The following is a 12,291-nucleotide window of genomic DNA, read 5'->3' as shown; positions in this document are numbered from 1 at the left end:
TCAACAATGGTGACCACTACTGTTTTTACTTTTTATCAAAGTTCTCTTTCAACATATATATGGTTATGTTTATTTTTAATCAAATTATAACCAAATAATTTCTGCATCTTTCTTTTTTCCCATGTTCTTTAAATTTTTTGAAAAACATGATTTTTAATCTCTGAAAAATATTTAGTTAAATACATTTTTAATAGCTTATGAGATACATTCTGTTATCTAACTAATATTAAATTTGTTCCTGAAGAACTTTCAGAAGTAAGTTTATGTACCTGGCTTAAAATAGTGCTTATACACTCACATTTCAATAATTCGTAATTTATTGTAGAGTCTTCCAGTGACACATTTTTCTACTAAGAATAAGAAGAAAAGAAAGAGAAGTCTTGACTGCTAGAATTATTTCAGTATAATATACATGTACACACCAGAATCTTACATGTCAAAAAAATGAGCAGATGTATATTCTTTTCCCTGGACTATCACTTTGCTGGATAAGCCAAACACACCATAGCACATTTCCTATAAAATATTAAAATGGCCATGTGAAATGCTTACCTACTGGGAGGACCATAGGCTTCATAAACATTTTAAGATACTTACTTCGCAGGTTTTTGTATTGCGACCGATGACAGCAAAGAACACATATCTATTTTCTAAAACTAAAGTTTTCTTTCTTCCCTCAACTGTCCATTTGCATCAACTCATAAAGCTCCCTTATTTATCTACCTTCATATGACTTGAGAATACAGGACCAAGGAATTTATTATTTCTAAAGATGATAATTTTTGATGCTAACCTCAGTGAGGCTGGGAGTGGAGCTGAATCAGTTAGGGGCTGCTTTAGGAGGAGTTCTTACAGTTCACAGCTGTCAGCATCTCATCTTTATATTTAGTGTAAAATCCTGCCTCGTCTCACTTGCTTTCTTTTTACATTTTAGTTTCTGCAAAATACACAAGAAAAACTCCTTTCTCCTATATACTGAAAAATTCTGGAATTAGTTTGTAATTTTAATGCCATGCTCAGGAGTTGGAATATGAAATTGGGGAGATTCCTTATTTTAGTCTTTTCTTCTTCTTTTTATTTATTTATTTATTTTTAGACAGGGTTTCTGTCACCCAGGCTAGGGCCCAGTGGTGAAGCCATGGCTCACTGCAGCCTCATAAACTCCCCAGGCTCAAGCAGTCCTCCTACCTCAGCCTCCCAAGTAGCTGTGAATACAGGTATGTGCCACCACAACCAGCTAATTTTCAAATGTTTTTGTAGAGATGAGGTCTCACTATGTTGCCCAGTGGTCTCGAGCTCCTGGTCTCAAGCAGTCCTCCTACCTTGGCCTCTCAAAGCACTGAGATTACAGGTGTGAGTCACCATACCAGGAAGATTTTTGAAAAACACTTAAGAATAGGATTTCTCAAATTTGGCGCTTTTGAAATTTTGGACTGGAAAATTCTTTGTTGTAGTTCTGCCCTGTACACTGTATGTGTTTAGTAGCATCTCTGTCCCTGGTCTCTTCCCACTTCTGGAGTAGCCCTCCAGTAGTAATAACAACAACAACAAAAAACCTACAGTCATTGCCAAGTGTTCTCACAGGATTCAAAACTTTTCTGGTTGAGAACCACTGCTCTTAATTCTGCCCATTACTCTCCTTCAGTCTATACTTTTTAGCATTTTTCTCCAGAGACCAAGTAAACACTAGAATTATTTCTGCTATAATATTTTACAGGATTGTTATTCCTTTAGAGTGACTTTACTCAGAGACTGGATTTTATTGGGTGCCAGTTATATTTAGTATACTGCCTTGTAGACCTTGATTTTCAAATTAATGAGTTGATACATAACATCTCTCTCTCTTTTGGTTGTTAGCAACAGCTGGGCAAAGAGGATGAAAAAAGAGGGTGAGAGAACTGAAGGTTAGTAAATACTGGTTTAACTCCTGAATCTCTCAATTATTAGAAGAAGCTAGCTGTATTTACAGGTTTTGACAGATCTAAAATTGGGGAATAGTTCAGGTGATTGTAGTATATTTGATTATCGTATAGTTTTATTACAAACACTGTAACACAAAGAAATAATTTTCTCAATATTGCGTATGTGAGGTAAGGATATTTCTAGATAGTAAAGAAAAGTAATGTCTATGGTAGGAAAGTCAAGAGTTGGGAGGAACTTTGTGTTTGGGTGAAGGAGAAAGGACAAGATGGAGGAAGGTGAACAAGAAGGCATAATCCATGTTGCTTCCGGGTTCTTCCTCACCAACTTTCCCACGTGCGGGCAAATGCAGCCCACACCCGGGAAGATGCAGATCAACCGAGCATGCGCCAGGTGACATCAATCGGAAGAGATCCAAACTTACCCGGCCATGCCTACGGAGACGCCCCTATCACGCCCTTATCCCGCCCATTGCCCTCCCCCTTCCAGTACCAATGCATAAAAGTCTGCCACTGGCAGGAGCCAGTGTGACTTCTTCAGCCCCCCACATTCGTGGACCGGAGAACATCACCCGAGAGCGCCGGCACGACTTCCCTGGCCCCCCATACCTGAGGACCAGAGAACCTCGTCCAAGAGTATATGCATATTTGCAAATAAAAGGCTGCCACTTTCTTCGCTCATTTTGGCCTTTATTGATTGAGAAACAAAACAGCTGGTGCCGAAACCCGATCTGGGAGGAGACCCTTCCTCAACATCCCCTAGGGGTCTGAGGAACCTCCTCCCCAGCGAACCGGCTCCCAACCCAACCAGCCACCAACACGGAACAAGTGTTCCAGCTTTCCACTGGTGCCTCTCTGAGAATTTCTTCTTTGGTGAGTACTCCCCTTTGTTAACCATCTCCGTCCGTTTCCGTGTCCTTGGCCTGGAGTCGTACGTACGCCCAAGGACGTAGCCACCCTGTGGCGCAGTGAGGCCTTCAACCCGGAGACGTCTGTCTTGAAGTTCCTCAATTCTCCGTTAGTGGCTCCAGGAGCCCCCGGTCTCTAGCAGCTGCAAAGGACGCTTTGCCACTGCGTGAGGTCGGTTTCCATTTCTGGTGGTTAAAAATGGGAACCTCACAATCCAAAATCCCTAGGAACACCCCCTTAGGGTGTCTCCTCCAAAACTTGGAAGCCTTACATTTAGCTCAAGATTTAAAACGAAAGCGGCTAATTTTCCTCTCCACTGTGGCATGGCCACAATATAAATTAGACAACCAGTCTCAATGGCCACCAGACGGCACACTTGACTATAACATTCTATTAGATCTCTCTAATTTCTGCCAAAGGCTTGGAAAGTGGTCAGAGATTATCTATGTCCAAGGCTTTTGGGACTTGCGCTCTCGCCCAGACCTGTGTGCCCAGTGTTCAATGGCCCAGGTCTTGTTAGTTAAAACCCAGCCCTCGGCCCCCACAGCACAAGCAGAGGAAGATTCTACTTCCATCTCAGACGAGGCCGACGGTGGGGCACCTCCCTCCCGACCTACCAACCCCCCTCCCTATGCTCCTCCTACCGCCCCTCCCTCAGCCACTCCTCTTACCTCTCCCATTTCCGCCCACACTCGCTCCAAGACCGTGGTAGCAGCCCCCACTAGTCAGCCCTCTACCAGTCAGCCTGCCCCAACCCCCTCTACTGGTCAGCCGGTCTCAACCTACCCGACTGGTCAGTCTGTTTCAACCTCCCCTGTTAGTTTGTTGGCCCCCCTCCGAGAGGTTGCCGGAGCCGAAGGACTAGTTAGAGTCCATGTCCCTTTTTCCTTGGCAGATCTTTCCAAGATTGAAAAACGGCTCGGCGATTTCTCTGCTAACCCCACCCTATATTCCAAGGAGTTTCGATACCTATGTCAGGCATATGATCTAACCTGGCATGACTTACAGGTCATTTTGTCCTCCTCCCTTAACCCAGAGGAAAAAGAGCGTATTCTTGCAGCCGCCAGGCAACATGCAGATCAATGGCATTTAACTGACGCCACTGTCCCGTTAGGAGAGATGGCTGTCCCGTTCATAGAACCAGATTGGGACTACCAACCACAGCAGCCCGGCCGCCATAGGAGGACATTATGATTCAATGTCTCTTAGCCGGTATGCAGGCAGCCTCTAACAAAGTGGTCAATTTTGATAAATTAAAGGAAATTATCCAACACCCAGATGAGAACCCGGCTTCCTTCCTAAATCGCCTTACAGAGGCACTGGCCCAATTTACCCAGCTAGCCCACTTCCCCAGCCGGGGCAGCTGTCCTAGCCTCCTATTTTATTTCCCAGTCAGCCTCAGATATTCGAAAAAAGCTAAAAAAGGTTGAAGATGGGCCTCAGACTCCCATACAGGAAAATTGGCCTTTAAAGTTTTTAACTCCAGAGAAGCAGCAGCTGAGGCCGCAGAGATAGACAAGGAGAAAAGAAGGGCTGTGCTTCAGGCGCAAGCTCTAGTGGCTGCCCTCCAACCAGCGTTGCCGACTCTGCCAGCAGGGAAGACACAGGGCAAGTCTCCCAAGGGCTCCTGCTATAAATGCGGAGACCCAGGACACTAGGCAAACCAGTGTCCCCAGGCCAAGCCGGCCACTCCGTCTCGTCCATGCCTTAAGTGTGGCACAACTGGGCATTAGGCAAAACAGTGTCCAAATCCTCGCCTGCCTACCACGTCGTGCCCAACCTGCCAACAGGAAGGACACTGGAAGTCTGATTGCCCTGCCAGCAGGGCAGGCATTGCGCCTCAACGTGATGCCTCTCCTCAAAGCTCCTTCCAGCTCCTACACCTGGACGACGACTGACGGTGCCCACACTCAGAGACCCCTGTCACCCTCGCCGAGCCTAGGGTAACTCTACAGGTAGCGGATAAGCCAATTTCTTTTCTCATCAATATGGAGGCTACCTATTCTGTTTTGTCAACCTATGGAGGTCCTAGCCAGCCATCCACTATCTCAGTAGTTAGGGTAGACGGCAAACCGTCTAACCCTCGCCAGACCCCAATGTTAAATTACTGCCTGGACTATGCATGCTTTGCCCACTCTTTCCTCATGATACCCTCTTGTCCCACCCCCTCTTGGGACGAGACATGTTAACCTAACTCAAAACATCTATTCCCCTTCCCTTTCTCCAGGTGACCAGTTCTACTCAAGGATCAACACCCTCCTCAAATTTTCCCGCTTCCTCACCATTCTTCATCTTAACTGACTTTTCCCTCATAAACCCCATAGACACCCTCCTTCCCGACCCATCCCCCAACCAGTGGGTTTCCCAACTTTTTACTCTCATAGAAGACCTAGCTTGGCAGGGTGCCCTTTGTGATTTCCTAATTCCCATACTAATCCTCTGCCTTGCCTTATATTTTGCTCCCATTTTAATAAAATTTCTCCGAGCCAGGGTCCAAGAGATCACCCGAGTCACCTTCAACCAAATGCTCCTGCATCCCTACACCCAACTGCCAACCTCAGACCCTAACTACGTCCCCTAACAGCAGGAAGCAGCCAGACAGACAACGGTGCCCCAAATTCTTATAATCAATAAGAGGTTGGACTGTTTGGGTGAAGGAGAAAGGACAAGATGGAGGAAGGTGAACAAGAAGGCATAATCCATGTTGCTTCCGGGTTCTTCCTCACCAACTTTCCCACGCGCGGACAAATGCAGCCCACGCCCGGGAAGATGCAGATCAACCGAGCATGCGCCAGGTGACATCAATCGGAAGAGATCCAAACTTACCCGGCCATGCCTACAGAGACGCCCCTATCACGCCCTTATCCCGCCCATTGCCCTCCCCCTTCCAGTACCAATGCATAAAAGTCTGCCACTGGCAGGAGCCAGCGTGACTTCTTCAGCCCCCCACATTCGTGGACCGGAGAACATCACCCGAGAGCGCCGGCACGACTTCCCTGGCCCCCCCATACCTGAGGACCAGAGAACCTCCTCCGAGAGTGTGTGCATATTTGCAAATAAAAGGCTGCCACTTTCTTCGCTCATTTTGGCCTTTATTGATAGAGAAACAAAACACTTTGGTGGACAGGAAATCACTTATTAGTAAGAGTGCTTAGAAACCTTTCAGGTATTGAAGCTTTGATACATTGACCTAAACTCTGTTCTTATCTCCATCTTTTCGAAACTTATTAACTCAGTCTTTTGTGTATTCCTTTTCCTACATCAATATATCTCAAATTTGACCATTAAGTTCAAAGTAGAATAAGATTCATTCTGTTGGTTTCTTTGTCAAAACACTTCTATTTCTGTAGAATAAAATATATGCCTATCAATATTCAGGAATTGCATGGCTGTTAGCACAAAGAGAAAGGGAAGTTTTCTGTCTTTAATATGTATAGTCAGGACCCAAGCTTGAAGAGTTATGAATGCCTTATTCTCCTCTTCACTTGTCACCAATTGATGGCAGCAGATTTAACAAGTAGGCCAAACACCTAAGGAACATTTTAAAAGCTATTTTGTTATTCTAGGATTTGGGGCAAGAATCCCTGTGGGCTTGCAAGATCAGGAAGGAGAAAAGTGGTTTGAAGTCATAGAGGATGGATGTTGTAAAATGTCACTGTTAAATCTAAGATCCATATTTCACTTAGACATTGGGTTTGAAAGCTCTTTTACATCATGACAAAAACATGTTTCCTATACATTAAGTGTCTGTCAATGAAGAGTGTTGAATGTACATGCGATTCTGACCCTGGTTTGGGCTTTCTAATGACTACAGCACAATTGGAAGAAGGAGGTGAAAATGACTCAGAACTTGCTATTTGTACTTTTACAGACAAGAGGAACGTAAAACCCCTTTAACATTGCCTTATAATTTAGTCAATGATTTAATTAAAGGAATTTCTTTTCTTTTAAAATAATTTTCACTTTATAGTTTTCCTGCATCTTTAAAATGCAGGAAGATATTCTGCAGGTTCTGAAAAGTACTCTTGGTCAAGGGAAGAATAATTCTTATTTTGTATATTGGAGCGTTAGTGACTCAGAGTTTTGCAATCATTCAGGGAACAACACAGGATTAGCACGATATGAATTCGGCAGGGGATTAAGCAGAAAGCCTAATCACTTGCCAGAGTTGAATGAATCTTGAATCTTTCTGGAGGTTGAAAAATATTTGATTAACTCATTAAAAAAATATTTTCAGCCCTTGCAGATGTTTCCCAAGAGGAAGCATTATGATTCAGTTATAATCTAGAGCCTCTATGTTAGAAATTCTATTTTGTTATCCTGTTAGCCAGGTGCCTACTATCTTAGGTATCAAATATTTCTTATTGGGAAGGTTTGGATACAACAAGCAAACAATCTAAATTCCAATAACTACAGTATCTGACAAGAAGAATTATCAAGTTAGACGGAAGGAGATCACAAATGATAGACAAAATATTTCATTATTTTCTTTTTTCCAAAGTGGAAATTGTTAATTGACTCTAATAATTAGAAAAGTATTTTATCCTCATTGTAAACAATTAATTCATTACAGAAAAATATAATGAGTTGCATAAAAATGGGCTGTTTTATTACATAAAGATAGACATGCTTAACAAGTTGGTTTCTAAAAATACAGACAAGTAAATATTAATTAAAAAACTGAGAGTCCCAGTATACATTCTTAGTTGCTACCTCTTTTTTGAACTGAATAATTTTTCTAAATACCTCTTCAGGCTTATAGATTTATACAATTTTTGTAAATCATGGGATATTCTGTCATTGTTCGAATACATAACAATATACCATAGTGTTTAAATGCATGCATTTTGGAGTCAGATAAACCCAAATTCGAGTCTGGGCTCTGCTAATTAAAAACTAGATATTCTTGCATTTAGCTTTATCGCTTTAAGTCACAGTCTGTCATTTGTTTATTTGTTTTGTTTTACTATTTTTCACTGCAGAAGAAGACAAGGGAGAAAATGGTAATAACACCTACTTTGTAATTTTCTTATTGTGAGGATGGAATGAGATAAATAAGTGCCATGAATAGTGTGCACAATATTTGACTCATTGCATGGGCTCAATAAATGTTAGGTATTATCATTGTCATAATTCATTTAACCAATCCTCTATTGCTTAATGTTTGCATTGTTTTCTATTTTATCTGTTCTAATACTTTGAAGAATTCCTGTGAAATCAAATTTATAAACTTGTCATTATTTCTCTAGAATAAATTATTGAAAGTGAATTCCAAGGTGTCAGGATTTTTTTTTTTTTTTTAGAATTTTTATTCTTTGGCCAAATTTTCTGCATCCTATAAGGTGAAACAATTAAAAATCCTATTAGCATTATAGGAGCATTATAGGAGAGAAGGTTTTACTCCATTTGAACAGTTAAGATGGTAATGTTTTGATGATGAGCTGGATTGGTGAGAAAAATCTTCAGACCATGTAAAAGGACATTTCAAGCCACTAAAATACTCCATTAATGGCCTTAAAAGATTTCGAAATCCCTTTGAAAACATTTAAAAACACAACAAAAGTCATGCTCCTTGCTAAACAATTTCCAGAGAAATTGTTTATATTTTATATCCCCCAATAAAATAATCATTTTTACAATTCAGTAGTGCTATTTTGAGTTCTATTACTGAATTGAATATAGTAATTCTAATGTTTGTAAAGAAAAGCAAGGTTCTATGAATATCGCAGTGTTGCAAGGCTTACAGCAGAAAGAGAACAAATTGGAACCAGATGAAATTGGGCTCATATTCTGGGCCATTATGTATTTATTAGTTGTATAAACATTAAAAGCACTATCAAATATTTCTGATATCTCATATACTCATCCCTACATAAAGATAATTACACCCTAATGAATATTTCTTTACATTTGCTGATTCAATAGCTCTCCTCTGTTTTTTTAACAGAACTCTTTCTTTGGGAAAGTGCTCCTTCCCACTTAACATGGTCTCCAGGGCTCTGTCTATTCCCATACTCTTCCAGTCCAGGGATATAGAATTTTTCGTGTCACTTAGATTTCATTAATCTTAATGTCTATCTTCTTAGCCACAAAGTTTGTCACAGTGATGGTGCATGGCCCAAGCCAGGCTAACTCGCATTCTCCTAGTTTTTCAGATGATTTAAGCCTATAATTCCAAGTTGTCCATTCTATTCTGCAGTGTAAGAAATAAATAATGCTACATCATGAAGAGAAGGAGAGTTTGAGGAAGACGGAAACAAAAGTTTCTGAGACTCACATTCTTTAAGGGATATTAACGTTCCTAGAATTCTCAACTATATGAGACCCTCAGCGCTCATTTGTGTTTAAAACTGGCTTCATCTATTTCCTCTTGATTATTTCGGACTACCCGTAACTAGGTAATTAATAGGTTAAAGGGATTTATTTCTTACAGTTACAGAGGCAGAAATGTGGTCAAGGGACCACATCTGATGAGGGCCTTCTTGCTGGTGGTATCTCCACACAGAGTCCTGAGGTGACACAGGGCATCACATGGTAAGGGGACTGAATGTGCTAACATGCTATGCTCAGTTGTCTCTTTTTCTTCTTGTAAATCCACCACGATACCCCATTAATCCACTAATGCTTTAATTCATTAATCCATAAGCAGATTAATCCATTCATGAATGCAGAGTCCTTGTGATCTAATCATCTCTTAAAGATCTTACCTCTCAATACTGCCACATTAGGGATTAAGTTTCAACATGAGTTTGGAGGGAACATTCAAACCATAGCACATGGCTTGTGTTATGACTTTGTCACTTGTAACATAAAGGGTCTTAATAAAAAAAATCTATCCCATGGGGTGCTGTATGTGTTGATTGAAAGTATGTAAAGTAGCCAACATAGGACCTTCCATATAAAAGCCCCTTTCTTTTCTTACTAAAATACTTATTTATTTTAACTGCTGACAATGTTCAATGAGAACGTGGATGTAGGATGAAGAATAGATAGTTCAGCACTCTTAAGTTCTTTCTAAAACTCTCAGATGGCTTAGAGGACAATTAAATGTTGACTTGACGTGGTAAGAAAATCTAGTCTTTATTTTCCTCTCCTCAGTTCTTAATTATTCAGCAATTAAAGCTTTACTACTTTCACACTATATCCTGGCAATACTAAGTATAGTTAGAATTTAAACAAAAGGCTGGACTTGAGTAGAAATATTCATTTAAGAAGCCAAAGGAACAATAACTACAAGTGACAGCAAAGGGAAGTCATATGATATAACGAAATTCCCCTGGAGTTCCAGAGCTGTTGCTGCTCTTAGTGGGATGATCTCAACAAACCTCATTTAACCTCCCTGTACTTCAGTTGTAGAAGGAGAGAATTGATAAATGATCCCTTCTGGTTCCAACACTTAATGTTATGATTTTGTGTAGCAGCAAACCATGTGGACTTTCCAACTTGCTGTGTCATTAGAAGGTTGGTATTTGTTTCACTCTTCAGACATCTGACAAGATACTCTAACAATAGAACTACATTTCCATGTATTCCTGTGGTGATTATAGGTGAATGAAGAAAGGCAACTAAGTCTAGTCAGGAGCTTAGGTGGTGGCTTGCTCAGTGACTTTGGACAAATCCCTTCCCTCTTTGGGCCTTTATTTATGATATAATAGTTTTGATTGAAAACAGCGGTCTCGGCCGGGCGCGGTGGCTCAAGCCTGTAATCCCAGCACTTTGGGGGGAGGCAGAGACGGGCGGATCACGAGACCATCCTGGCTAACACGGTGAAACCCCGTCTCTACTAAAAACACAAAAAACTAGCCGGGCGAGGTGGCGGGCGCCTGTAGTCCCAGCTACTCGGGAGGCTGAGGCAGGAGAATGGCGTAAACCTGGGAGGCGGAGCTTGCAGTGAGCTGAGGTCCGGCCAATGCACTCCAGCCTGGGTGACAGAGTGTGACTCCGTCTCAAAAAAAAAAAGAAAACAGCGGTCTTTATTATGTTTTGACCAAAGAGCCCTTTGCAAATGAAATGACTGTAGATTCTGCTGGTTCTAACAGGAATGGAGGGTGAAGGCCTCACCCACTCAGACTCTCCCTGTTCCTGTCTCAGGTCTCTTAATCATCCCACAGAGAGGAGGATCTCTCAGAAATATGTTTTGACAAATAGAGAGTCACTTCCATTATACAGTTCCATAACATCATGAGTAAAAAACTGATTTGGCTTATCTTATTCTTGTGTTCCTTATTAGAATAAGGCAGCCTACACAAATTTAAATGTAGTACTTTCTCAAAATTGAGCTTAAGCAGATTATTTTTTAGTGGGGATGTCTAAGAGTATCTCGTTATATATTTTAATGTCCTAGCCCAAAGTTTTAAAGCTATAATACTCAAAGATTAGTTGTATTTGTATTTTCTTTTTTATTTTTTTGAGATTTAAAAAATTTTATTTCCAATGAAATTGTTCTATTAGTTTTATTTTATTTTTTTATTTTATTATTATTTTCTTTTCTTTTTATTGCTATTTATACTAAACATTCTCACTTAAGAATTGCTTTTTGAATAAATAACATATGATGCCTTGTTTAGGGTAACCAAACATTCCAATTTCCCTGGGATTGCCCTGGTTTTTGTACTGAAAGTGCCTCAACCCAGGACATTTTTTAGTTCTGGGATAACCGGAAGGGTAGGTCACCATTATTGTCAATCATATTGTTGGACTAGAAAGCAATTTTCGAAAATTGATTGACCATATTGTAATTGAAAAATAATGAAGGTGATGACCCAAAGAAAAAAGAAAAGGGATGTGTACCCTCTGCTGGGTGAACCTGGCACATGAGCCCAACCCACTCATTCTGTCCTGCTGCTGGGCTGCACCTCCATCTCGCACTCTGCTCTAGGCTCACCCTCAGGGCATTGGCTACCATCAGATGTCCTAGGATTCTTTTGCCGAGGACTCATCCACTTTACTTGCCTGTATTATGGTCGAGGCAAAACTGTAACTCTGGATTAATTTTGCATTGTTGCTGCCACAAATTACCCCAAAAGTAGTGCTTAAAATAGTGCAAATGTATTATCTTACCGTTCCGGAGATCAGAGGTTTATCATGCACATCACAGGGTTAAAATCAAGGTGTTGGCAGGGCTGTATTCCTTCTAGAGGCTCTAGGAAAGGCTGTGTCCTCTTACATTCACCAGCTTCTTGATATCACCTGTATTTCTGACTTGTGGTGTCCTACTCCATCTTCAAAGCCAGCACTATTGCATCTCTCTGTGTCTTTCTTCCATGGTCACCTTTCCCTTCTACTTCCCTCCTTCCCCTTTAAAAACCCGTGTGACTATTGCATTGGACCTACATGGATAATCCAAGGTAAACTTCCTATTTTAAGGTCAACTGATTAGGAACCTTAATTTCATCTGCAACCTTAATGCCTCTATGCTGTATAGTATATATTCAGAGGCTCTACTGGATTAGGATGTGGGTAT

At 41.0% G+C, this 12,291-nt stretch overlaps 1 long non-coding RNA gene across 1 annotated transcript; it reads left to right on the top strand.

The window, feature by feature from the left end:
• The first annotated feature begins 1,760 nt into the window (after nt 1–1,760).
• LOC126936598 (uncharacterized) lies at nt 1,761–5,560 on the top strand. The gene is made up of 3 exons (XR_007719453.1): nt 1,761–1,904; nt 2,683–2,792; nt 5,056–5,560. It is a non-coding gene; the product is annotated as an uncharacterized LOC126936598 (long non-coding RNA).
• Nucleotides 5,561–12,291: the final 6,731 nt, after the last annotated feature.

This window comes from Macaca thibetana, chromosome 14 (genome assembly GCF_024542745.1).
Source record: "Macaca thibetana thibetana isolate TM-01 chromosome 14, ASM2454274v1, whole genome shotgun sequence".
NCBI lineage: Eukaryota > Metazoa > Chordata > Mammalia > Primates > Cercopithecidae > Macaca > Macaca thibetana.
The sequence above is the reverse complement of the archived record's forward strand: the minus strand, read 5'-3'. Positions and strand labels throughout refer to the sequence as shown.